This window comes from Phasianus colchicus, chromosome 1 (genome assembly GCF_987193195.1).
Source record: "Phasianus colchicus chromosome 1, bPhaCol1.hap1.1, whole genome shotgun sequence".
Taxonomy (NCBI): domain Eukaryota; kingdom Metazoa; phylum Chordata; class Aves; order Galliformes; family Phasianidae; genus Phasianus; species Phasianus colchicus.
In genome coordinates this window covers 193,178,877-193,202,195 of record NC_143436.1, presented here as the reverse complement: position 1 = coordinate 193,202,195, position 23,319 = coordinate 193,178,877, and the positions used below count along the sequence as shown (strand labels likewise).

The 23,319-nt window shown below is 39.6% G+C and overlaps 1 protein-coding gene across 1 annotated transcript in view; it reads right to left on the bottom strand.

Moving 5' to 3' along the window:
- TENM4 (teneurin transmembrane protein 4) overlaps positions 1–23,319 on the bottom strand; it is a 750,922-nt gene that overhangs the window by 653,955 nt on the left and 73,648 nt on the right. The gene's annotated exons all lie outside the window — the stretch shown is intronic.

Genomic DNA, 23,319 nt, shown 5'->3' with positions numbered 1-23,319 from the left:
GCTATACTATCATTCTAAAAAAAAATAACACCCTCCATCAGACAAAATCTTTTTTTATACAGTTGAAATTTCAACCAACTGATTTAAATTTATTTCACCCTGCATTATCTTCCTGAAGGATTTGCTGTAAGGCAATCACTGGCAATACTTTTTGTTCTTCAAAATTTTAAATTCCTATTCTCTGTTTCTATTCCTATTAATTTGTGGTTTTCACCATCAGATCTTCAAGTACTTCACACAAAAAAAGAGTCATTAGTGACATTTGTCATTAGTTCCAGTGCTCTTTAACATCTTTATCAATGACATTGATGATGGAATCAAGTGCACCCTCAGCAAGTTTGCTGATGACACCAAGCTGAGTGGTGCGGACATGGTGGAAGGAAGGGATGCCATTCAGAGGGCCTAGAAAGGTGGGTCTGGCTGAACCTGATGAGGTTCAACACGGCAAAGTGCAGAGTTTTGCACTTGGGACGGAGGAATCCCAGGCATCCATACAGACTGGAAGGAGCGGTCCTTGAGAGCAGCCCTGTGGAGAAGGACCTGGGGTTCTTGATAAAGGAAAAGCTTAACATGAGCCAGCAGTGTGCCCTCGCAGCTCAGAAGGCAAATGGTATCCTGGGCTCCATCAAAAGAGGGGTGGCCAGCAGGGACAGGGAGGTGATTGTTCCCCTCTACTCTGCTCTTGTGAGGCCCCATCTGGAATACTGCGTCCAGGTCTGGAGCCCCCAGTACAAAAAAGACAGGGAACTGTTGGAGAGGGTCCAGAGGGGGGCCACAAAGATGATCAGGGGACTGGAGCACCTCCCCTACAAAGACAGGCTGAGGGAGCTGGGCTTGTTCAGCCTGGAGAAGAGAAGGCTGAGGGGTGACCTCATTGCAGCCTTTCAGTACCTAAAGGTAGCCTACAAACAGGAGGGGAATCAACTCTCTGAAAGGGTAGATAACTGCAGGACAAGGGGGAATGGTTTTAAGTTGAGGGAGGGGAGATTTAGGTGGGACGTCAGGGGAAAATTCTTTACAGAGAGAGTGGTGAGGTGCTGGAACAGGCTGCCCAGAGAGGTTGTGGATGCCCTGTCCCTGGAAGTGTTCAAGGCCAGATTGGATGGGGCCTTGGGCAGCTTGGTCTAGCATTAAATGGGAGATTGGTGGCCCTGCATGTGGCAGGGGAGTTGATCCTTGAGGTCCCTTCCAACCCTGGCCATTCTGTGATTCTGTTTTACAGGTGGAGAAACTGAGGGAAAGGTTGTGGAACAAGTAAAACATGGGGTCACTGCATTACATGATCTTTGCTCAGGGACATGATTTAGCAGAGAGTTGTTAGAGTTAGGGAAGTATTAGTATTAATATTAGGTAGTATGATTTGATGGTCTTTAAGGTCTTTTCCAACTTGAACAATTCTATACCAAAGGACCATCCTGAAGAAAAAGCTATGTAATAACTGAAGTACAGTTCCATAAACATTAATTTATGCCTTAAAACAACTCTGTGTATTCCAACCATCTGTCTAAACTCTGAACCAGCTAACAATTGAATGTACCCATGAACAAATGAAAGAAATGCAGATTCAGCAAGTACTGAACAAAAATGAGAGGTGCCAACTCTGTAAATCCAACATGACATTTAAAAACATCCCTCTTTCTGCTCACTTCTATAGGAGTTCCCTTGGTCTCTTCTGCCTTTTATTTATTCAACCAGCAAAGATCTTTTTTTCAGGTCAAGGGCTGCATTTTATCCTCGTTGCCTAACAAAAGTGAGACCTAATTCTGGGCATTTTTTTCTGGTATAAAGTCTGCGATCAACACTGTCAATATTAAAAAGCATTCACTTTCAGAGGGAAACTCTGACAGTCAGCAGAGCTGCTCCATTATCTGTACTCTTGATTAAACTGTCAGCAACTCTCTCTGCAGATGCATGTTGTGGTACTTGAGAAACAACGTAGGAGGAAAATTTGGAGGCCCAAGCAGTGGGACCACATTTTTTGGCACAAAAGACAAATCCCTGACACTAACGCAATTCTTGAGTGTCTCCTGTTAGCCAGCACAGACCAGCAGAAGACAAGCCAGCGCCAGCCCAGGGATGCATCCATGCACACGCTGCTATCTCTCTGCTGCATCGCAGTTGGTGTCTGCACGGCACAGATCTGCCAGTGTCACATAACCGCATTGGCTCGTCTATATCTGACTTGGGGCTACATTAAGATACATCCTGCAGCCTTATCACCTAGCAGCTGAATTAAGTGGACAGAGCCCAAGACGAAGAATAGAAAATGAGATAACTCGGACTGCTCATCAGGAGAAAAGGCTGATGCAGGCATCACCTGCAACATGCTCTGCTGAAAGCAAGAGCCACTGCAGAAGGTTAAAATGTGTGAGGAAACAAAGATAATAGACATTTGGGCTTGCTCCAGGAGTTCTGACTAAATCCTGCTCAGCACACAGTGACTGAAAGGAGAAAGCATGAGACAAATCAGTCTCCTGTCCTGGGTTAAAAAAGAAAAGCAACAAAAATAAATAGTTGCAGGAGCAAAGGAGGAGCAGTTTGATAATAATGAGAATGAACAGCAGGCAAAATAACTTAATGAATATCAAGGGTTAAATTAAATTCTTCTTTGCTTTAGTGGACGATTTTACGGGGCGAAGGGAGTTCCTAAGCCTTTGTTTTGTTGCTCTTTCTGTAGTGAAAAAAAAAAAAAGAGAAAAAGTGAGAGAGACTTCTTGCTCGGGATTAATTATTGAGTGTTGTAGGGCTTTATAATATATTTATATACTCCCTAGAGCCTGGTGTGCTCTCTCTCCCCCTCTTTCTGTTTTACTGTGTCGTCTCTATCCCAGTACTTTTTGCTCAAATGCCTCATGAGACTACCTGGTATCAACAGAGATGCTAACGTTAGGAGAAATGCCGGCATGCTGTGCAGCTCCCACTAGCGATGCTCCAGCAAAAGGCTTCCTGAGCACCCCCTTCAAACCAGCAGTCCAGCACAGGGGCTGCAGAGGCTTCTAATTACACCGAAGTCTAATATTTAAACTTGCGTTTCATCTAGAAATACGTTTTACTCCTTTAATTATGATCCGCTGGTGAATTTGCTTCCTTAACAAGCAATTTGTTTTTCCTTTTAATCTTTTCCCTCCCTTTGACTATATTATAAGAAGCAAAACCAGATTATGTATTTAAGGTGGCAGGAGGATCTTGATTAATACCTGCAACAGGAGAATTTTATTAGATGGACATGCTACTGTTGGTCAACTCAGATGACCCAAATGATGGCACAGAGTTGAGGGACAAATACTGAGAGTGTAGAGTGGAGAATGGAAAGTCTGAGCTTCCCATGGCCAGGAGTAGGGACACAGATTCCTGTGTTTGCCACTGTTAATGAGTGCTTTGGTGGTACACTGCCTTGCCAAAGACCTAAGCAAACATTAATTAACGCATTCATTAACAACCCTCCACTTGCAGAGATGTGGAAAGAGGTGAAGGAGGTGAAGTCTTGGCCTCGTTGACCTCAATAATGGTTAGGGCAAGCTAGCCAGAGCCTCACCCCCAAGTGGTTTTCTATAGACTATGTAGAAAACACAGCTCATCCCAGAAGCATTCCTATGCTTTCCCACCATTGTTACGCTGGTGATAGTGAATGCCCTGGTTTAAGTGGCTGCCTTGTCAAGTAGAACACTAGATCTGTTTCTATATAAATCTTCTACATTTTTGGTTTACCTCTGGAACCTGAGAACAGTAATAATTTTGTTTTGTTTTGTTTTTGTTTTGTTTTGTTTAATGGAAATGAAGCCAACTTTGTTTTCTCGTTCCATATTTAGTAATTCCTACAACAGATACTGTATCTGGACTTTTTCACCATTAATAGCATGAAAAACAGTAGATAAATATCTGAGGCACTGGCTACAGGCAATAACTAGGAATATTTCTCAGTAGTAAAAATATCCTAAACATTTTATAAAATTGAGATTGTAGAATTCACAGCACTTGTATGTTAAATCAAAAGTGAACTCATATCTTGACTACTGTGTACCTACATACATTTCAATATAGACACAGGTTGTAGCAAGCCCTGTGAGGATATTTTGCAATCTATCGAATAAATGGCATGAATTTAAGTATTACAACATCTAGCACTTATATGAAGGACACAAGGTTTATTGACCTACCAAACAAGCACAGTTCACAACTTATTTAAATTCTGCATGTGAAGGTAGGGAATCTATTGCAATCTGTTATCTTTAGAACATAGATCTGGTAATGAAGAAGGAATATTTGCTCAAATGCAAATTTTTGTGATGTTCAGATGACCTAATCTGAGCTAGCCATTCTGGGATTCTTTTGCATTGCTTAGGCTTCACAGGGAGGAAATATGCCTTCTGAAGAAGAATCACTTCGTCTTAAAACAAACCTTTGAAATAACTTAGATGTATCTTATCTCATTTTTCTTCACGCATTCTGGAGGAAATCCAGTCAACCAGCTTACATATAGTCACCAAAACAGTAAATATCTAAAGTTAGGGGAAGCAAATCTTATCCCTGGTAACTTCTGATACTTCCCCAGCAGCATCTCAAAGCAACCATCCCCATTTTTTTTTTTTTTTAAATACTTATCAGTGAAATAATCTAATTCAAACTGGTCAATGTAGAGAGATAACTACTTGCAGACAGCTACTCAGACCACCTGAGATACCATCCTGTGGAGTTACATTTCTTTCTCTATCTCCTCTGACAGATAAGATACTTAAATTTCATGTGGCTACAAGCAGGGAAAAAAATTCCCTGAGGCTGAATGTCTTCTTATGGTTCAGTGAACCAGTGGCTGATTTCAGATTAATTACATCCTGCAATGTTTTGAGGAGCATGGAATGGTTTACCTTTATCCTTGATACACACGACCTGTCTTAAAAAGGATGCATCACAACAAATGATAAAATCTTGATCACCTGATCTTTAAAAGTAAGACAGCATTACTTGAGGTTACATTTTCAAGACACCAATGAACTTATATGGATCAGTTTCAGGAGTCAGACTCAGAACCAGAGCTATTTTCAGAACTCCTCTCTGGTCCTGATAAAACACAGTGGTACTTGTAAAGCATTTGGTCTTAGTGCTCAGAATAATTAGTTGTTTTAAAAATGTAGTTCCTAGTACCAATTACTGTCTATAGATAACTGGAATAACTCCAGGCAAACATATTAACATTTTGGTTATATTTGTCACGTGTCAATATTTTAAAATCATTAATTTTACAGAATGCTGTATCCTGACTTAATTAAGATGTGATTCTTTCTAAATAGTTGAAAAAAAAACCTCTCAAAACAAGCAGGAGGAGGAAATATTTCCAGTTACCATAAAATCAGCATAAAAAGTTTGGTATCCATGTGGGACCAAACCCATGTGAATGAGTGAGGGCAAATGGGGTAAAGTAGGGCCATGTACCAGAAACACTCCTGAGAAGGCATAACTTGCTATAATGAGCAACGCTAATCTTCAAATTAATTTTGAAGATGCTGCCTCAGAAGATCACATACTGCCCTTACTCTTCCATCTCAACCAGCTTTCACCTTCTGCCAGCTGGATTTGCATGTAAGAAAGAATTTAGCCCTCTGGTTTCTTAATTTTACCAACCTCAGATACGTGTCTTCTGCTGTCAACGTGAATCCACTGCAAATCGAATAGAGTCAGCATACTTTGTTTTACTATAGTAAGCACATAATATTTTTTTTTTTTTAATGAATCAACAGAGATTTGTCCCTATTCAAATTTTAATGTTAACTGGTTAATAAATTCACTGGTTAATAAACCAGCTGAGATCAAATTCAGATTCTACAGGGTCATGCAATGGAGTGATCAGTGAATATCCGTAACTCAGCTGTTATAACACAGAAGATTAATGTTGTACATTCCAACCAGAAAGAAGCTTCCAGATCAAAATAAATCTTCGCCATGTGTGACTTTATATGCAGTATCATGAAGACTTTTTACTAATTCAAGTAATAAAAAGCCTGTTGTCTTTTCAGTTTAACTTCCATGAGCCTGCATGTTTACGTTAGAGGACGAGACTATATTCAGTTATAGGTCACAATGGTAATCCCTTCTAATACATTCAATAAATGAGAAGCACATTTCCTATCTCCCTTTCTGATCCAACTTTCAAGATCAATGTAATGTCAGTATTTCATTCCTGGTAATCGTTTTCTTAACCACTGGATTTTTCTAAGATGACCTCCTGGGTAGCTACTTTGTTTTTGTGTTTGCTCAGTCTCCATACAACACATAACTGTATTTAGTCAGGCACTTCTCTAGCTCCATTGTCAGTAGGCTTAATGGAAATGACCCATTCTCCTTCCAATAATAATTCTGGAGTGTATCCAAGGCATGGAAGTATCAGCTCCTGACTCCACTTTTTTCTTTCCTTTCAAACGTACTCTCTTTTTCCATCAAGACTCTTCTGGTTTTGTATTTCGTTCGGTACACATTGACTGCTGGGATTGAAGTGAAAAAGTAATCAGTGTGAGAAGAAGCATTAAAATCCAAGTACCACTAATAATGTATTTTCCCAGGAAGAATTAACAAATAACTGTGCTGTCTGTGTCAAACTGTGTCTGTTTGCTTCTAGTGGAATTTTCTGAACTTCTATCTTAAAAGTCTTACAACAAATAAATCTCATACAATGCCAGGCAGAGTTCAGCCTGTAATAACACAATGCATAACTTTGAGCCAAAGGAGGCTTGCATGAGCCAAAATGAAAGCCTGATGGAAGATCTCAAATCCTGCTTCCTTTAGGCATGTCATTGCTGGCTTGAGCCAGCATGAGACACAGTTGATGCCAAAACTGCCTCCAGCACTTTAATGTGGAATCATAGAATCACAGAATCATAGAATCATAGAATGGTTTGTGTTGGAAGGGGCCTTGAAGATCATCTAGTTCTAAGCCCCCTGCTATAGGCAGGGACACCTCCCCCTAGACCAGGTTGCTCACAGCCCCATCCAGCCTGGACTTGAATGCTTCCAGGAAGGGGGCATCCCAGTTATTTCTTTGACTGTGGACGACTGGGTGAATAAAGGTGAGTTCCATCTTCAGCTGGTTCAGCATGTGGGAAACTTCGATCAAATGGCCCTCACAGCTTGTGGAAAGTTCAATTCATAGATCTTAGTCTATGTCAGAGTGCCCAGAGTATGTATAGGGCTGCTGAATGTGTACTATATGGGCCTGCATAAAGAAGGACAGCAGGTAGGAAGACAGCAAGATTTGGATGGCCAGAGGTTGAGCAAGAAGGGTCTCACTGGCATTCAGTGCCAAGAACACATGGTAGGAGAAAGAAGCCCTTATTTCCTGCTCCTTTTCTGTTTTTATGAGCCACATTTATGTATTTCTGGCAGTAAACTATATGTTAAATGGTCTTCTTATTACTGCAGGAGTTGCACAGTGCTGATATAGCTAGAGAAATCTCAAATTTAGTGCAGTTTCCTACATCAAGTTTCCCTGTGCCACCCTCCTTTGTGCAACGTAGGCAGCTTGACATTTGATTTGATTCCTGGGTTGTTCACAGGGATGTCAGCACTAAAATCCAATGTAAGATAGGTATTAGGTGCCTGAATTCTCGCTGGGTGTAATCCTCTAGGCTTCACCTCTGATTATCCAACATACTATAACATAGTGAAAGAGAGGTTGAGTGAATTGCCCAGTGTTTAACAAGGAGTCTGATGGAGAAAGAGCACTGGATTTAGTGCTTGCTGTCATTTCCATGAGCAGACTACTGAGCTCTACTGCTTCATGAAGCCAAAAGTGACACAACAGTAAACTAGGTGGGAGGCAAAAAGGGCAAGCTGAGAAAACTCGGGTAGAATAAAAACTAGGGTTTTGTTATTGTTGTTGTTTCAGAATGAAAATTGTTGTAAAAATACTCTGTTACAAAATATGAATGATTTGATTTGGTTTTCTTGGATATGTTGAAATGGAGAAAAGATTAGTGAGATGTTGTAAATATAAGGACTAGATTAATATATTCAGTTTGTGAGTACTTCTGAGCTAAATCTGGGCTGGTGGCTTTTTCATCATTCCAAAATGTACACAGTGGAAGTCATTTTTCAATCATACTATTCAAAATATTGTTTTAATCAGGAACAGTTTACTCCATCAAAAAGTGGAAACAGGTGTGGCATTCAGTACATTTCATTGAGTCTTGGAACTTATTATCCTTTGTCAACATTTTAAACTGATAAAGAATGCTGAATATATTACTACACTGAAGTCCTGTGAACAAGAATGACACAGCATTAAGGCTAACCATGCATGTGCAGAGGGTCAGTCATACCCTGTTGCCAATGAAAAGCTTGCACAAGGATCAAGGATAAAACAGTAACCAAATAAATAACAAATGTTTCTTACCAATTACTTCAATCTTTGAAAATATTTTCACCTTCACAAAAAAACAGGTTTTTTATTCTCTTTTCCTTTTTTTTTTTTTTTGTACTGTTTTTCTCCTTCCCTTTATTCATCTCTCTCCATTGTTTTTACCCTTTAATTTTTTTGTTATACTATTTCCTGGTTTTTCATCTTGGCCTTTATCTTCATCTCATAATGCAATCAGTAATTTTGTAGTAAATTATTACATGAGAAAGTGTTAGACTCTAATGCAGCATCCCAAAGAAAACAGAGGCAAGAAATATGCATATCCCAAGGACATGGTTTTAGACTGTTGACTCAAGAAAATAAACACTGAATCAGTGGCTCTGTACATTTGGGAACCTGTTCTTCCATATATGAAGTACTTCCATATGAAGTATAAGGAATATATTTCAGATAGAGATGTGAAAAAAAAAAACACCACCAAACAAATAACCTTCCAAATCTGAATATGTCATAAACATATGAAGCAGAATGGAATCAGCCCTCAGGAAGGATGTTTAACACCTCTGCTCTTCGTATCATCTTGTCTCTCCTCGATTCAGGAAAACTGCAAAAAGCTCACTGCCAAACTCATAGGACTCTTATACAACTGCATTCATCCAATCATTTTGCAGAAATGATCTTCACAACAGCTGGGTGCTGTAGACACACAACTATTCCTTGTTTTACAACTGGGAAATTGAGTCATGGTGAAACTAAATGGCTTGGCCAGAAGTCATTCAGTGAAAACAGTGGCAGAGCCAAGTGGTCTCAGCGATGTCTCTATCATGGATCAATAGATTATATTTCCCTTCTCTCTGTCATTCTTCAAGGGCATTCTAAATATGTTGAATTTTGTTTTGACACTTTTGAAATATGACTTTTTTTTTAAACTGAGTTCTTATATATTCCATTTGTACCATCTGCAGAAATTCTCAGAGCTGCAGTTTAACTTGGCTTTTGTTGCATTGCACTGAAATAGAGAAGATTTAATGAAACTCATATTCCATCCCATTCATACTGAAGAATGAATCTTACTTTACAGTGCAACAATTAATATCGATTGTATTACTTGAAAATGTAAGAGACTGCATGTATATATTTTCTGTGAATTGGTGTTCTAGCAAGAGCCTCTATTTATTAAAGCTATTGAATATGATCAAAGAAGTGAATCTTTAAAGTAAATAGTTCAATGTATAAAATTAAATATCAAGATTCATTCTTTTTAGAGGAGTGGTACATCTATCTATAAGGCAGAAAGTGGAGAGAAAATCTGCAGTAAGAATTGCTCACAGTTAAACGGACAGTTTGGAATACAGCAGAGAGGATTTAATTCTCTGCTAATTACACGTGTATGGCAAATTATAGTCACTCTGCTTCTCAGTTAGCCATATTCAAGTAATGTTTCATGGGACATCTCTAGCCCATAGGGGACAGTGTCAATTTACTCAAAACATTTGTGCTAAAGTTATAGATGCTTCCATTCTCAAATTGGGGAGGTTGCCTCAGTTCCTGGAATATAGTTGGAAAAAGAAGGAAAGACTCACTGTGAGGGATCCACTGGATCACGTCTGAGGAGGTAGCTCCAGGAAGATAGCAGACAATGCACAAGCATGTGTGGAGGGACCTACATGTGTCACAATCTACAGTCGGTTGAATATGAGACAGCAGTGTACCCAGGTGGCCAAGAAGGTCAATGGCATCCTGGCTTGTATCAGGAATGCTGTGGTGAACAGGACTAGGAAAGTCATCCTGCCCTGTACTCAGCACTGGTGAGACCTCACCTCGAGTACTGTGTTCAGTTTTGGGCTCCTCAATACAGAAAGGACATGGAGGTGCTGGAGCAGATCCAAAGAAGGGCAGCAAGGCTTGTGAAGGGCTTGGAGAACATGCCCAAAGAGGAAGGACTGAAGGAGCTGGAGCTGTTTATTCTGAGGAAGAGGAGGCTGAGGGGAGACCTTATTGCTCTCTTCAAATACCTGAAAGGTGACTGCAGCAGAGCGGGGCTGGTCTCTTCTCACTGGTGACAGGTGACAGGATGAGGGGAAATGACCTCAAGTTGCACCAGGGTAAGTTTAGGTTGATGTTAGGAAACACTTCTTTACAGAAAGGGTTGTTAAGCACTGGAATAGGCTCCCCAGGGAGGTTGTTGAGTCACCATCCCGGGATGTGTTTAAAATCTGTTTGGATGTGGTGCTCAGGGACATGATTTAGTGGGAGGTTGTTAGAGTAGTATGGTTAGGTCATGGTTAGACTCTGTCTTTAAGGTCTTTTTCAACCTGAGTGATTCTATGATTCTATGATTAAGTAAAACCTGTCACTATCATTCCTTCCTTTTGACACCATCCTCCTTCTATCTACATTGTGAACTGCACTTTCAAGAAAGAAGAATCAACTTTGGGCCTGGAATCTGATGCACAATCCCTGAACTGAAGTGTACTTCAGGGACCCCTGTAAGGTCCCTCAGAAATAGAGCCCTATAGAAATGCTAACTGCCAGGATTCTGTGACATAGGTGTACATATGATTAAGTTATTTTTCCCTTTCCCTTTCCCTTTCCCTTTCCCTTTCCCTTTCCCTTTCCCTTTCCCTTTCCCTTTCTCTTTCCCTTTATTCGCTAACTTCCCAGAGGTAGTTCAAGATCAGAGGTGTTCAAGATCCTGTGATTTAATACCAACATGCTTTCATATAATACATTTACAAAATAAAGACCAGCAAAACATTTGCATTGTGCTTAAGGGAAGCCACACTAAATGTTGTACGAATCTACACAAGATTGATCAATATGACCTCATAGCCAATCACCACATTTTTTTTTTCCTCTCATTAGAAAAAAAGCCAGCTTGATGATATGAATAATATAGTCCTACAATGTGGTTATTCTAAATGTCTTAGCACCCTTTAACACTAATGAAGTTAGTCACTGCCTACTTTAAAGCATACTGGGATAAGACTTTTATACTCTTTTAGAAATAACAGGCTTTGGGCAGAGCTGAGCTGATGGAGGTGTCCAAACATAGACTCATAGACTCATTAATCATAGAGCCCTTAGAGTAGGAAGAGACCTTTTAAAGGTCATCTGGTTCAACTCCCCATGCAATGAACAGGGACATCTACAGCTAGATCAAGTTGCCCAGAACCTGATCCAGACTGGCCTTGAAAGCTATTGGGGGTGAGGCATCCACCACATCTCTGGGTGAAGCATCTCAGAGGTGTTCAGCAGAGATCAGTAGAAAACAGATACCAATTAATCAATAGCTTCAATAGAATCATAGAATCATAGAATGGGCTGGGTTGAAAAGGACCACAATGATCATCTAGTTCCAACCCCCTGCTAGGTGCAGGGTTGCCGAATACTAGACCAGGCTGCCCAGAGCCACATCCAGCCTGACCTTGAATGCATCCAGGGATGGGGCAACCACAACCTCCTTGGGCAACCTGTTCCAATGAACGGTTTAAAAAAAGATGGAATCCAACTTTTTCCACAATATGGCTGTGATAGGACCAGGGGAAATGTTTTTAAATGAGAAAACAGGAGATTTAGTTTAGATTGTAGGAGGAAATTCTTTACTCAGAGGAGGGTGAAGCACTGGCACAATCTTCCCAGTGTAGGTGCGGATGCCCCATCCCTGAAGGTGCTCAAGGCCAGGTTGGATGGAGCCCCAGTCAGATTGAGCTGGTGGTTGGCAATCAGCCCATGGCAGGAGTTCAGAAGTGGATGGGTTAGATTTAAGGTTTCTTCCAGTCTAAGTCATTCTATGGTTCTATGATTCTACAATTACCTTTCTGCTGACAATGTTACAGAGTGTTGGCCAAGGGTCACACACTAAACTTGGAATGCTGAAGTTTCAGAGCAATGACAGGCACAAAACCAACCCATTTCTCTGTAAATTGAGTAATAAAGGGTTAGGAGACAGGTTTAAAAGAAGGAGGGTTGGGGGGGGGGGGCATTCCTCCCAACAACTCAGATTTCATAGATCAGAGCCAAGAGAAGCAGTAGGTTTCTGGCTATGCTGCATTTAGATCAAAGACTCTGTTATAGCTTGTATGATTAATGAAAGATGAACAGCATTCCACAGATTAACAAATTTAATTCCTGAGAGTGGAACAGCTATCTCTGTGGGCAGACTGACCCTTAATCTCTAACTTGGTTCTTGACCGTGCCACTCTCATGTTTCCTCTCTCTGCCTCTACTGCCACCTTCATGCCAGCAACTGAAAAGATGACATTGAGTAGATAGGTTCAGTACAGGGTGATAAAAACAATGTGAAAGGATGGAGATTGGGAGCTTATCAGCCAAACAGGACACAGGATATAAAATGTAATCAAGTTAAGGCTCTTATCAAAATGTCTCCCGGGAGTATTTTTTTCCCCTTAAAAAAAAAATAAATAAAATTATCTGTCATTGCTCAGGAAAAATTATAGGATTCTTTTAAAGCAATTTTATCTGATATACTCTGAATGTGGAGGTGTATATGTTTCCTGAAGAATGCACACCCTTTGTAATTTGAGGTGTTTTAAGCGAAGGGAATCAAGTTATCAGATACAAAAGAGTGTATTTAAAAGAAGAACACAGACATGACATTTTCTGTCTTATTTAAAAAGTGAATGGAAATGTATTGAAAAAAACCCCCACACACTGCAATATGTTAAGATCTTAAACAATTAACAAAATATTTAGACAAATTGCATATAATTATGTGCTAAAACAAAATAGCTGCCTGTAAGTTCCTCCCTACCAGGATTCTATAGAGCTTTGTTTGCAGAAGTGCTTCTCTGAAAAGGTTTTGAAATCTTTCAGAGAATCCTGTAATCTGATTATAGCAACCGACTCTTCAAGAGGGATATTTTTGGATTTCTGTTGTTGCTGCATTCAGTTTTCAGGAATAATCATTTTCAGTTTACAAGTCCATTCTTGTATGGATCTAATCTCTTCCCTATTGCTAACAATCTGCATCTCCTACTCTACAGAACATCACTCCTCTCATTTAAACAGTCTCCGGTTCATCCTATTATTATTATTTTTTAATCCCGTGGAAATGTAGCTTTCTTGCATTAGTTACCTATTTTTGTTGTTTATTTGATGAAAAAATTATTGGGCATATGAGTGAACTTTATGACAAAGAGAAATAACCTCTTAAGTGGAGAGATAATATAAGAGTACTAAAAGAGTGAAAATAGAGTAATGAATTACTAGGAAAAGGAAAATATAACAATAAGGCCAAAGAGATACTTCCAACAGTAAGACCTTGATTCTGCCCTGATTTCTTCACAGCATTTGGCACATCTTGCTTGAGGGAGCGTTGAAGGCAAAGTTGGCTTTATGCCACATTTCTACTCCAGCAATGAGTTTGGTTGCCAGCATAAACTGGAGCGGCTTTAGGGCTGCTCTGGTTTATATGTAGCTTTCTATGCCTAGATTGCAGGCTCTTTTGTGTTTTAAGTTCTGTGCTAGCCAACAGGGCTCTGTGTGTTGGAAATCCACCAGTGTAACAAATTATGTCATGGTTTTGGTAGTTTTTGGATAAATACTTTGGTCAGAGACATCTCTTCTAGATACCAGAAAACCATCTTGTTAGGAAAGGACAGAACTTCAGCTCTTCCAGAAGTGAAGTTCATTTCTTTAGACACAAAATGACTTCACGCAACAGATACCACAACTCTTCTGGTGTTCATACCTCATTTTTCATGCACACACAATGAGAGTTTCGGTCAGGTTTGAATTCTGTAGTAGGTGTTTCCTTAATATTCAGTCACTTATGAATATTTAAAGGTAATAAATGTCAGATTAAATGTTTAACGATCTTGTTTACACTTAAAAGACCTTGAGAAGGATCAGGAAGAAACCAAGCTGTCTAAATTGGCCAGTCACTATGCTCAGAGGAACACTGCTCTCTACAACTCCCTGAATGGAAGTTGTACAAGGTGGGGGTTGGCCTCTGCTCTCAGATAACAGTGATAGGATGAGAGGTGATGGGCCTTAAGTTGCATCAGGGGAAGTTCAGGTTCGATATTAGGAAAAAGTTCTTCTTGAAAGAGTGATAACTCATTGGCACAGGCTTCCCAGGGAGGTGGTGGAGTCACTGTCACTGGAGGTGCTCAAAAACCATGGAGATGAGGCACTGAGAAACGTGGTTAGTGGGCATGGTGGGGATGGCTTGATGGCTGGACTTGGTGACATTAATGGTCTTTTCCAACCTTAATGATTCTATGATTCTATGATTCTATGATTTTATCCCCCACAGCTTATGTTTCTGTGAAACAGATACCCTGTGATAGCAGTATAGGAGGAGTTAAAAGATACAGGGCACTAATGCTTACACTGGATGTAGGCATGCTCAGGTGCTTGCACTTGCAGCTAATTAAGATACATGTGCTTTGTACAATCTCACTAGGGCTGGTCTAGATGGACCCTGAAATAATGACACAATAACAGGGTGTCATCCTTCACAATTCTTTTTTCTTATTTATTCTTTCTGTTGCACACTCAATGTTGTTTTTTTTTTTTTTTTTTTTTGGTTGTTGTTTTTTTTTTTTTTAATACAGTGAGGCTTATGCAGTAGATTTTAAATGACCTCAGAATGGTTAATGAGAGGAAAAATTATGCACTTAATCTACCCATTTTTATGATGCATCATCAGGATCGATTTGGGTCCAGTCTAAAGAGAAGAAATCCTCCTATCTCCACTAGAAAGTAGAATGGTTTACATACACAGACTCCAAGAAAAGGTATTGGTTTTACCAGCTGTCTAGCAGCTGCATTATTATACCCTCCCTTTTGTTTTATATATTTTATTTCTTTTTTAAAAAGAAAGTGAGAGTTCAGGCCTCATTACTGCAGACTGTGGAAACAATATCCATAATATCAACTATTAAAGAACAGGGAAACAAAAAGTGAATTATGTACAATTGCAGCTACCTTCACCTTGGTGTGCTTTAATGAACTAAGGGAGTTTAATTCTGTACACATGAGTTTTACAGAGGTGAATAGGCTGGAGACAAACTTCAGAGCAACCTGTAAGTCTCTGCAACACAAGGGGCTGGAGCAAAGGTGGAGGCTAAAATCATGGTAAGAGAGCGCAGTGTTCCTCAACCTCTTCACATTTTGTCCTTTCTCTACTCAGCTCTGCATTGGCTTGAGTTTTTGTCTTGCATTCACTCAAAAACAGGCAAAGCTTTTAAAATTTAATAATGCCATAGAAGCATTCTTTTGATTTTTTTTTTTTTTTTCCTTTTCTGATGGTTTGAACAAAGACAAGAAAATATGAACAAGCTTTCAACTCAAAGCCACTCACCCTATTCACACACCCCAGTGTGGCATTTGCCTCTGGACTAATTGAGTTAGTCCTGCTTCATTAATCGAAGCTGAAGGCAAACAGAAGTCTCACATCATTGACCTGAACCTCAGTTATGCTGTCTGACAAGAATGCAGATATTTGTTTTATTATTATATTTTTCCTGTATTGTAACTTCATATGTGTGTTGGGGATCGAGAATGCTTGGAATTTGTCACATACACATTAAGGGTGTAGTTTCAAACTTTTCAAGCTCATTATACACGTGAGATGTCTGGAGGACAGCAATGCCATTCTCTCTGAGCTTCTCTCTGGTGAGACTTTACTGGCAGAACAGCCCATAACTGCTTATTTTCTTTTTTTCTTTTCTATTTTTCTATATCTGAAGTAAGTGCAAGTTTTCCTTTGTGCCTGCAGGAAACCTTTCATTGCCCTATTTCCCCAACCAAGCAAACAGTCGTCAGCTTATAATCAGGTAAATTAGTCACAGGAGAGAAAGCAAACTTTAAAATAATTGCTCTTTTTTCCTCCTGTATATCAACATCTTTTCTACAGCAAGCAACCTGGCTCCAAATATTTCTTTTCAAATCACAGAAATAGGAAACTCACCAGACTGCAGATCCTGTAAGATCCTGCTGAAAAATCTGCTAAAATCACATTAGTTTCCAAGACCCATTCAAAAGAAAAAGATTGGCAAGGCATACTCCCATACCGTGCATCTTTTGGCTGGGAAGTGAGCCCCCCTGCAGCTCAGAGCTAAGGAAGCAGGAAATTTCACTCTTTAAATCACATGAAGTATACAGAAAGAGGGAGTGAGGCAGCACAGGGAAACTAGTGCTGATCAGAGGAACTACTAATGGAACAGAAGAGTTTGAAGATGTGTGATCTCTTCTCTGCCTTGACTGCAGACAAACTCTTAGATGAATTATGAAACACACGACTCTACCATGCCCCCCTGAAAGTTCAAGGAATCACACAGCTATATACTCTTCCCTGGGTACTTTGTCAATCTGCTACTTTTTCTCCACCTACTTTACAGAAAGAGATATCTAATATATATGTCTTAGATAATTTGCACCTATTTTTATCAGTATTACTCCAGTGTGCTCTGAGTCTTTAAAATGCTCGTTGAGTTTGCACATGTGTAGGGAGACCACAGGCTATTACCGTACTATAAATTCTACTGTGATATAACAGGTCTCAAGAGTCATGGAATCATAGCATCATAGAAGGAAGCTTACCTCTGCCCTACTGACCACCCACATCTGTAGGACTCATAGAATCATAGAATCATAGAATGGCATGGGTTGGAAGGGACCCTAAGGATCATTAAGTTCCAACCTCCCTGCCACAGGCAGGGTCACCAGCCTCTGGATCTGGTACTAGACTCCTCTTCTTGTGGAGCCCAGAATACCACTGGTCTTTGAAGCTGCAAGAGCACAGTGCTGGCTCATGTTCAGTTTTTCACAGACAAAGGACTTCCAGGACCTTCTCCGCAAGGCTACTCTGAAGGAATTCTTCTCCCAGTTTGCATATGTATCTGGGATTACTCAGATCCAAGTGCAAAATCTTTCACTTTGCTATGTTTAACCTCATTACCTTTACAAGAGCCCACCTTTTGAGTTTATTGAGATCCCTCTGGATTGGATTCCTGCCTTCTAACGTGTCAGCAGCACCACTCATCTTGGTGTCATTGGCAAACTTGCTGAGATTGCACTCAAGCCCACTCATCTTACTCTTTGCCTTTGCAGGTTGCTTGCATGTGAGCTAATTTTCATCCTCTGCTCCCTACAGCCACAAGAAAGTAAGTCTTTCTAAGAAGTGATTCATTTGGCTGGTTTCAAATAGCTACTTCATGGTGACATAATTAGACCTTAGAAAAGCCTCATTATTTCCACTGAGGGCAAAGGGAATCTTGAGAACTACTAGAGTTAAAGAAATAGCTTCTGGCTCAGGTATTTCCTATAGATTACTGGTGGATGGAAGAACAGCTAAATCCTCACCTTACTTATTTGTTATTCCCTCACCATCTGTCATCTATCACTGGCAATGGGCCAAATGGTGTTTTGGTAAAGCTCAAGTGAATTTTGAGAAATAGTGCAACCTTTCTCAAATACTCTCAGCCTTACTTCTATTCATGACATCTGAAACAAGACAGGAACTGCCTGAAGAACTTAAAAAACACTCAAATTTTTGTGCTTCTGCAGTTCCAGAAGACCTTGTAAGGCAGGCAAGAATAACTCATAGAGGCGTAGACATATCAGAGTACATCCAGAGGGCCACAGAAAGAATTCAAAGGATGGAACACTTCCTCTATGTGTACAGGCTGAGAGAGCTGGGGCTGTTCAGCCTGGAGAAGAAAAGGCTTCAGGAAGTCCTGATAGCATCCTTGCAGTATCTTATGGGGGTGGTATGGAAGAGGACAGACTGTTATTATAGTCTGTTGTGATAGGACAAGGGTAAATGGTTTCAAATGAAAAGACAGGAATTTTAGACTGGGTATAAGTCAAAAGTTTTTTACAGTAAGGGTGGTGAAGCACTGGCAGAGGCTGCTCAGAGAGACGCAGGGTGCCCCATCCCTGGAAACACTCAAGTCTGGGTGTATGGGGCTCTGAGCACTTGATAGAGCTGTAGGTGTCCCTGTTCATTGTGGAAGAGTTGTACTACATGACTTTTAATGGTCTATTCAAACAAACTATGATTCTATGAAATTTTCCAGTTCAGGAAATTTGTGCATGCTCTTAGGATGTGGCCTTGATATGCAGCACATGGACCAGCCAATGTGATTTTTTTGTGTAGTTGGGGAATAAAGGGCTGAGTGATGGTACAAACTTGTCTTCAGAAATGCTCTCTTCGGAGGTGTAGCTACCTTAGGACTTCCTATCTTGTATTTTCCTACAAACTGGCTCACAAATAGACAATCTATTCTTCAGATAGCTTCTGAAGGGATAAATGGTATGGCTATCCATCTATCTATCTGTCTGTCTCTTTGTCTGTCTGTCCATACCCTCTTTTCTTCAGTCTAGGCTCTCCTCTTGGGTACATTTTTCACTATTCTTCATAACCTCAATTAAGGCCTACAGTAATTAGCCACAAGTGCAAAGAGAGCACTTCCTACTGCAAAGATGAAAGTTATAAATTCGATTTCCAGGTCTCTGCATCATGCTTTTTAAGCTCTTTATCAGAGCAATACTTCATCAGTGCCGGTCCCTTTGCTACTGTCAGTTATTTCAAGAATGCTATGAAATTAATGAGGCTAATGTTTTTTGTTTCTTTTGTTTTCTTTGTTTGTTTGATTTTTAAAAAGGTCTAATTTGTTTAGAGGTTCTTTACAGCCCACAAAGCTCCCATTACACAATTCCCATTATATACTCAGAAAGTCCATGGCCTTCTTATGAAAAAGAATAATTTGGGAAGCAGATATATGCCATCAACCTCCCCTCTGAGAAAACTAAATGGAAAATCTAAATGATGTTGTTTCAGGAAGCACTCCTATATAGAAATCTTAAAATATGAATTAACTGGCTAGGTTCACATAAGTTTTAGGGTGGCTAAAACAATTCACAGATGTGACTTTATGTCTTTATTCCTGTCATTTTTGATGGATTATGATATAATTTTGAATCTTTAATTATTCTGTGGAATTAGACATTCTCACCTCCATCTTATATCATACATCAGATTTCTTTGCAAACACATATAATTTTGTCTTTTTATGCATATAAAGTAGTAGAACCTGAGGATGTGAGTGTCACTAACATACACATTCCCAAGACAATATACACAGTGTTATTGCTGAATACTTCACATTTATTTTTCTAAAACTACTACGCTTTTAGGTCTTTTATTCATAGTGCAACTTAAGCATACAGGGAATTTTCAGCAGACAGGCCTGCATGGGTTACAGAGAGTTTGGATTACCTGCTCTATTGTGGATTATTGATGCAAAGAGAATAGTGTGAGGTAGTAAGGATTTTCCTTATCTGTACACCTATCTGTAGGATTTGTGACTGGTTTTATTTTGAAAGACTGTTGTCTTGACATCTCTTTGTAGTACTGCAGTTGTCCTCTGTGTCATAGAATCTCTGAGAAAAACTTGTCTTAAAATCACTAAAGTTAATTTTTCATCAGAAAGAAGGAAAACATTTTTGGAAGAAGAAAGTTTTCATTTGTGCATTCACTGGTTACAATGAAGTCCCTACTGTCTACCCAGAAGAGCTTATATAGGATGACCTCAATTCTGTGTAGGGTAGAAACTGCACAGGAAATTTACTGACATGAACACAGAACGATGTGGTCAGGAAGTTTTCCCAGTGGTAGGAAGACTCTTGTGAAAGCTGCGTTCTTTCTCTCAGGCCAAAAGTAAGGAAACCACATCCCCACAAGCTCAGCTAATGCTACAGTCAGTCCATCCCAGGACATCAAGAAAGAGAAACTTGCTGGAAAGCTGACAGGATTCCAGACTCACCAAAGAAATCAGGAATGGGTTATTATAAGTCAGCACGTCTCTTGCTTGTCATTTAGGCAGTCTGCCAATGCAGCCGAGTTCCTGGATACAATGAAGGCTTTTAATTTTTCCTTTTTCCTAAGCGCAAAAGCAGATTATATATTCTAGGAGACTTACACTAAACAAGCCACCACTACTCCTGCTTACAATTATCATACAATTGCATGTACACACAAACCTGCTAATTTCCAGAGATGAGAATTATTCCACATATCAGACATCCTGTCTCACTCACCTTGTATTTTCTTTTTCTTTGTGTAGAAAAATGTCTATGATTCTTGAAGAAGATAGCACTTTACTATGGAGGATCACTACATGATTAAAGTCACAAAAATACAAAGCAAACAACTGTTCCTTTCACTTCAGTGCGCAATAAAAAAATATCCTAGTACACAAAACACAAAGAACTTGTAGTAGTTCATCAAATTCAACATAGGAACCCAACAGGAGTCAATTAAGAAGTAAAGGAACACTTCCACTAATTATTTACATGACAATGGGGTCCTGTTTCATCAGGTTTTATTATCTTGTTTAGCTTGAGCAGTATATCCTGCTGGAGACAATGAACGTATTGCTACCTGAAGTCATAGAATCATAGATCCTGAGTTGGAAGGGATCCATAAGGATCACTGAGTCCAGCTCCTGACTACGCACAGGACCACCTAAAAATCAGACCCTATGTCGAAGAGCACTGTCCAGATGCTTCCTGAACTCTGACAAGCTCAGTGCCATGACCACTTCCCTGGGGAGGCTGTTCCAGTGCCCAGCTGCCCTTTCAGTGCAGAACCGTTTGCTGATGTCCAACCTGTACCTCCCCTGAACGTGTTCCTCCAGCAAGAGGAATTCCTCATGCACAGTGGACCCACCAGGATATATTCTTTGACTGATGTGCCAGTAAAGCATGCAGTAAACTTTCATCTGACCCAGCGCTTAGACTCCACTGACCTCAGCTGATATTTTCCAAACTATCATTTTGTTCAAGTTTCACATTTTAACATTCTGAAGTGCAAGATGCAAGCACAGTTCTAAGAGTAGGATTATTGTGCAGACACATCAGTGTGGTAAACACTGGACTGTCCAGACCTGTTCTGAGTATATGACTTTCCCAATCCAAATCAAGCTTACCATGGTAGTAAAGAATGGAGCTCTATAAGGAGAATATAAAGAAAAATAATACTAGTTTTGGCATAAAGGTGCATGTAACTATGCTTGGACAGTAGTCAAAGACATTGTCTCCAGCAGGCAATACTGCTCAAATAATTTTTTTTTTTTTTTTTTTTTTTACATGCGTTTTATGTAAGGGAAAACAAAAAGCAAAGAATAGAAAAAAACCAACAACAACAAAGAAGGACATCAAGAAATCCTGTCAAAAAGCACTATTTTTATATTCAGAAATATGCAAAAGAATGTAAAAATAATAGGAGATGCTGTTTTTTTTGCAAATCTTTCTGACCAAGATATTTTTGTTTTATCTTCACCAGTTTGAGCTGATTGCCAGTCTGGGATACAGCCAGAAATTTATTTTTCTTCTCTTGTGCCTAGTAAACACTTGCATATTTAGTTAAAATGCAAATATTGTTAAGAACATTTTACCAGATGCTTCCCTGGGTTCAAAACATGATTACTTTTAGAGCTTGGATTTGGATATTTTATTCTACTTCTGATAATGTAGACAACTTACATGTTAATGGTTAAATGCTCACAAATTCACAAATTCTATGCTCTAAGTCATGTGTAACTCAAGGGATCATGTCCAGGAAATAGTGACTATAAATATAAATATATTAAATGATACAAAGAGAACCTTAATGAGAACACAGTGTAAATGTCAGCTTGAAATAATATACAAGATTCAGTCTTCTGTTATTTGTGATTTTATGTCTTTAAATGAAAGAAGATGTCTGCAGAGACAATAAAAATTATTGCACATTTTCTAACAAATTTAAGGAACTCTGACTAAAACTAAAATTTGTGTCACTCCTATTGGCCTGTTTCATTACTCAGAACACAAGGCATTGCTCTGAAGAATATTTATGCTGAAGTAAGATTATTTGCAGTTCCAATGAAACTTCTTCATACTTCATCGAGGGAGGAGAAGGGAACTACAAAGATGACACTGTCAATAATTATCTTTCTCTCTACATTACATTTTTATACTCATTTTTTTTAAGGGTTGGTGGGGGTAACAGCCAATTCAGTGGTTGAATTACTGAGATCTGATATGTCTATCAGTGTGCTTTCACATCAGCTGGGGGATCAACACAACAACAAGGCTGCAATTTTAAACTAGAGAACAAACAACCCTGTAAGTGTTGCAGGTTGAAACATCAATCTCTCCCCGTGAGCTGCATGAAGAAGTAAACCTCCAAAGTAAGGTAGCTGTCTCATCCTACAAATGTGAAGGTTGTATGACAGAGAAATCAAGTGATCTGATAAAAAATCTGACTAGGAAGTGGAGAAATAGACCTATACTTCTTATGCCATCATCCTTGCCACTGGAGCAATGATTTTCTCATTCCTGTGAACGTGTTATGGGAATTCAGTGACAATTCAATTGTTCTTATTCTTTTATGTTTTGAAGTACGCCACCAGTTCAGAAGCAGACTAGGCCATCATCCTTGAAGTTTAGGTTCATAATTGTATTTTCAAGTACGTATTTTCCACAGTGTATCTAGGAGACACATGTGGAACAGTAATGACTCTTCTCTCTGAGTCCTTCTCTTTTATACCCAACTCACACTTCCATGTTTCAACTTGGAAGATTGTCATATGTGTTTCTGTAATGCCCAGTGTGTTTGTAAGATCAGACCAGTTTAATTATTACAGTTTCATTTTCATAGAACCATAGAATCAAAGAATCATAGAAACAAAGAACCACAGAACAGCTTAGGTTGGAAAGGACCTGAAAAATCACCCAATTCCAACCCCTCTGCTGTGGGCTGATTGTTCCCCACCAGCTCAGGATGCCCAGGGCCTCATCCAGCCTGGCCATGAGCACCTCTGGGGATGGGGCACCCACAGCTCTCTGTGCATCCTGTGCCATGCTTCACCATTTTGTGATTATCCTTCTTCAAGGAGCTGTCCTGATAACATTAATATTTTTCTATGCTCTTCAACAAATTATTCTTAAGTTGG